The 5000-nt window shown below is 53.8% G+C and overlaps 1 non-coding gene across 1 annotated transcript in view; it reads left to right on the top strand.

Moving 5' to 3' along the window:
* Positions 1-3540: 3540 nt before the first annotated feature.
* Positions 3541-5000, top strand: part of LOC126229307 (small subunit ribosomal RNA) — a 1909-nt gene continuing 449 nt past the window's right edge. Inside the window, exon 1 of the ribosomal RNA XR_007544182.1 lies at positions 3541-5000. This exon is cut by the window's right edge and continues 449 nt beyond it. This is a non-coding gene — a ribosomal RNA (small subunit ribosomal RNA).

The raw sequence follows: 5000 nt of genomic DNA, 5'->3' as shown, positions 1-5000 counted from the left end.
CTCCACCCGCACCCGTACGTGCTCCACCCCAACAGCCCACCTCGCAACTCCAGCGGATGAACGGCGGACTCTTCTCGCAGTCGTAAGTTGCAAACCACCCCTATATCGTCCGTTTCATGAAGAGTTTTATCCAAGATGCGAAATTCCCGCTGTCCCCACACATGCTCTAAGTCTGTGCGCGATTGCGTTGCTCACAGTACGGATTCCGATGCCGAGCGATCAGCTAGAAAGCGCCCCAACCATGTCGATCCCCATGGGCGTTGCACTCGCAGTCGCAAAGACTCTGGGCAATGGCTAAAAGCGCTCCGCAATATATTACTCAGACGGGTAATGACGGTCCGAGCGCTCAGTGTCAGGAGAGCTTTCCTGAGCCCTGACCCACAGGCAGGGTGTAGCGTATCCCACCCGCAGACATGTGACGTTGTCACACGACCAGTTGTCACTAATCGACTGATTGCCGATAATCGTATGCCATACACCGGGGAAAGCTGCCGCAAGGGGTAGCTACGTAGTGCAGTCGCACCTCTACTACTGTACAGAGATAGAACACCGCGTGACCGCAACCAGATTAAACTGATACATGGCGCTGATTACTAATAGATGCAGAGCCATCGGAATATAGATGGCATACGACATACAACAGTCCCTATACATGCTGACAGTCTGTGCACACATGCGAACTACACGTCACCCAGACACTCTATCACACACTACTCTCTGGCTGTAACAGACACAGACAAGATATCTAAGCACCAGCATGGAACAACATCCAGTGCATCCTCTCCGCCACATTACACCATTCACACTATGATAACAAAACCAGGAGGTCCACCCCAAAAACAGAATATCTCACTCTTCCAACAACCATCATTACTCAGATAAGCCACAAACACCCACACATGTCCTAGACAGGGGTGCAACCAACACCACCACACTGCCTTGTCTCACAGCATATAAGCAATGGCAGGAATGAAAGACACAGGCCTGCCACTCCCTTGCCACACCCACGCAACCGGCGCACCACCTCCCCTGAGAGAAAGATGCATCCTGACGTGACACATCTCAGGGTGCCTCAGGCGTCCACTTACCATCATCACTATGAACGAACCTCGTCCCCTCCCCCCTCATACACCATCCCTTAACCTAACCTATGTTGCACCTTAACCTAACCTATGTTGCACCTTAACCTAACCTATGTTGCACCTTAACCTAACCTATGTTGCACCTTAACCTAACCTATGTTGCACCTTAACCTAACCTATGTTGCACCTTAACCTAACCTATGTTGCGCCTTAACCTAACCTATGTTGCGCCTTAACCTAACCTATGTTGCGCCTTAACCTAACCTATGTTGCGCCTTAACCTAACCTATGTTGCGCCTTAACCTAACCTATGTTGCGCCTTAACCTAACCTATGTTGCGCCTTAACCTAACCTATGTTGCGCCTTAACCTAACCTATGTTGCGCCTTAACCTAACCTATGTTGCGCCTTAACCTAACCTATGTTGCGCCTTAACCTAACCTATGTTGCGCCTTAACCTAACCTATGTTGCGCCTTAACCTAACCTAAGTTGGGGCTTAACCTAACCTAAGTTGGGGCTTAACCTAACCTAAGTTGGGGCTTAACCTAACCTAAGTTGGGGCTTAACCTAACCTAAGTTGGGGCTTAACCTAACCTAAGTTGGGGCTTAACCTAACCTAAGTTGGGGCTTAACCTAACCTAAGTTGGGGCTTAACCTAACCTAAGTTGGGGCTTAACCTAACCTAAGTTGGGCCCTAACCTAACCTAAGTTGGGCCCTAACCTAACCTAAGTTGGGCCCTAACCTAACCTAAGTTGGGCCCTAACCTAACCTAAGTTGGGCCCTAACCTAACCTAAGTTGGGCCCTAACCTAACCTAAGTTGGGCCCTAACCTAACCTAAGTTGGGCCCTAACCTAACCTAAGTTGGGCCCTAACCTAACCTAAGTTGGGCCCTAACCTAACCTAAGTTGGGCCCTAACCTAACCTAAGTTGGGCCCTAACCTAACCTAAGTTGGGCCCTAACCTAACCTAAGTTGGGCCCTAACCTAACCTAAGTTGGGCCCTAACCTAACCTAAGTTGGGCCCTAACCTAACCCACGTTGCGCCCTAACCTAACCCACGTAATTGTTTGTTATATGAATCTAGAAATTCGTGTAGCGTTGCCTAATCGCAACCCTCTCAACATAGTTCGCTGCGCGCACACTCTGGTGTCCTGCGTATTGAATCATGTTACGGTGCCTACCCTCACAACATCTAGCGAGTGTTGCGTACGTTCCACATGGTCCCGCTATCCACTGTAATGTGTACTGCTATAAGACGTATATCGCCCCCCCCCCCCCCCCCTCCCCTGTCGCCTCTAGTTCGTCAGTCAGGAGTTTGCGTGTTCAATGAGCTTCGCAGCTGTGCAATGGCATCGGCATACGTACGCGGGCCACCTTCCACGTGTTCTCTCGTGCATACGTCGCAGCATGTATGTGGACTGATGTGGCGTGTCGTGACTCATAACATCCAGGCATGCAAGACCCATTGAATTCGCAAATGTAGATGGACGTCTACGTTTGCTGCCCAAGTTACGCAAATGAACTGGAAATCCGTTGTTGCGCGGTTGTTCGCGCTGGAGGTGAATCGTTGATATCGACGATCGGTACAGGTATTAACCGGTTGCTTCAGCGACACCCGTCATACCCACGAACGTGAGTGGGCATGTGGGTATGAAGCGATACGCGGCGGTGGCTGGGTGGGACCGTCCCCGGCCGGTGAGGGGGGGGCGCCCGGCGTGCTGGCCGCGCGCTGCGTGGGCGCACGCGCGGCAGCCGGCTGGTGGGGGCGCCCAGTGGCAGGCGCGCCGGCTGACGGACGCGGCAGGCGGCGCATCTGCGTGCCGGCGCACCCAGCGCGCGGCGCCGTGCGGCCAAAGTGGGTCCTCCCGGGCCCGGTGCGAAGCGCGGTGGACATCTGCAGTGTGCTGGTCCGATTGAGGACTGTGTGCGTTGAGGATGCGCCGCCGCCCGGCACTCGGCGCCGCGACGCCGTCTGCTGCTCGGTCGCCCCCGCGGTTCTCGCAGGTGGTTTGTATCGCAGCTGTGCGGATGTGTTGGCGCGTGCGCTGTGCTGGGAGAGTTCGCTTTGGCACCCAAGTGGGGCTCTGCCCCTCTGTGGCGCTGGCGTTGGAGCTGCCCGGTCACTGTTTGTGGCCGCGTGTTGTCTCCCGCCGGCAACACCACGACAGCACGCTCCCGGGCCTCTGTCGGCAGCGGCAAGCTCAGTTGGGAGCACGGGTGGTCGCACTGAAAGCGTCTACTCGCCTATCTCCGGGCGATTGCGCCTCTCTCGAACCCGACCAAGTACTTAGGACGGCGCTGCGCGCCGCCGGGACCTGAGAGGGTTTCGAGGTGTATCGTGCAGGGGAGCCCAGCCTCCTCCTGTTTGCAGAATAATTGAGCGGACGCTTGCGTGTTCGCGCGGGCCTCCGGGACACACTCCCGGGCGGCCGGCTGCTCAGCTCTAGTTGACGCAGCTCCCTGGTTGATCCTGCCAGTAGTCATATGCTTGTCTCAAAGATTAAGCCATGCATGTCTCAGTACAAGCCGCATTAAGGTGAAACCGCGAATGGCTCATTAAATCAGTTATGGTTCCTTAGATCGTACCCACGTTACTTGGATAACTGTGGTAATTCTAGAGCTAATACATGCAAACAGAGTCCCGACCAGAGATGGAAGGGACGCTTTTATTAGATCAAAACCAATCGGTCGGCTCGTCCGGTCCGTTTGCCTTGGTGACTCTGAATAACTTTGGGCTGATCGCACGGTCTTCGTACCGGCGACGCATCTTTCAAATGTCTGCCTTATCAACTGTCGATGGTAGGTTCTGCGCCTACCATGGTTGTAACGGGTAACGGGGAATCAGGGTTCGATTCCGGAGAGGGAGCCTGAGAAACGGCTACCACATCCAAGGAAGGCAGCAGGCGCGCAAATTACCCACTCCCGGCACGGGGAGGTAGTGACGAAAAATAACGATACGGGACTCATCCGAGGCCCCGTAATCGGAATGAGTACACTTTAAATCCTTTAACGAGTATCTATTGGAGGGCAAGTCTGGTGCCAGCAGCCGCGGTAATTCCAGCTCCAATAGCGTATATTAAAGTTGTTGCGGTTAAAAAGCTCGTAGTTGGATTTGTGTCCCACGCTGTTGGTTCACCGCCCGTCGGTGTTTAACTGGCATGTATCGTGGGACGTCCTGCCGGTGGGGCGAGCCGAAGGCGTGCGACCGCCTCGTGCGTGCTCGTGCGTCCCGAGGCGGACCCCGTTGAAATCCTACCAGGGTGCTCTTTATTGAGTGTCTCGGTGGGCCGGCACGTTTACTTTGAACAAATTAGAGTGCTTAAAGCAGGCAAGCCCGCCTGAATACTGTGTGCATGGAATAATGGAATAGGACCTCGGTTCTATTTTGTTGGTTTTCGGAACCCGAGGTAATGATTAATAGGGACAGGCGGGGGCATTCGTATTGCGACGTTAGAGGTGAAATTCTTGGATCGTCGCAAGACGAACAGAAGCGAAAGCATTTGCCAAGTATGTTTTCATTAATCAAGAACGAAAGTTAGAGGTTCGAAGGCGATCAGATACCGCCCTAGTTCTAACCATAAACGATGCCAGCCAGCGATCCGCCGCAGTTCCTCCGATGACTCGGCGGGCAGCCTCCGGGAAACCAAAGCTTTTGGGTTCCGGGGGAAGTATGGTTGCAAAGCTGAAACTTAAAGGAATTGACGGAAGGGCACCACCAGGAGTGGAGCCTGCGGCTTAATTTGACTCAACACGGGAAACCTCACCAGGCCCGGACACCGGAAGGATTGACAGATTGATAGCTCTTTCTTGATTCGGTGGGTGGTGGTGCATGGCCGTTCTTAGTTGGTGGAGCGATTTGTCTGGTTAATTCCGATAACGAACGAGACTCTAGCCTGCTAACTAGTCGCGTGACATCC

Source organism: Schistocerca nitens, unplaced genomic scaffold, assembly GCF_023898315.1.
Source record: "Schistocerca nitens isolate TAMUIC-IGC-003100 unplaced genomic scaffold, iqSchNite1.1 HiC_scaffold_370, whole genome shotgun sequence".
NCBI classification, from domain to species: Eukaryota; Metazoa; Arthropoda; class Insecta; order Orthoptera; family Acrididae; genus Schistocerca; species Schistocerca nitens.
The sequence above is the reverse complement of the archived record's forward strand: the minus strand, read 5'-3'. Positions and strand labels throughout refer to the sequence as shown.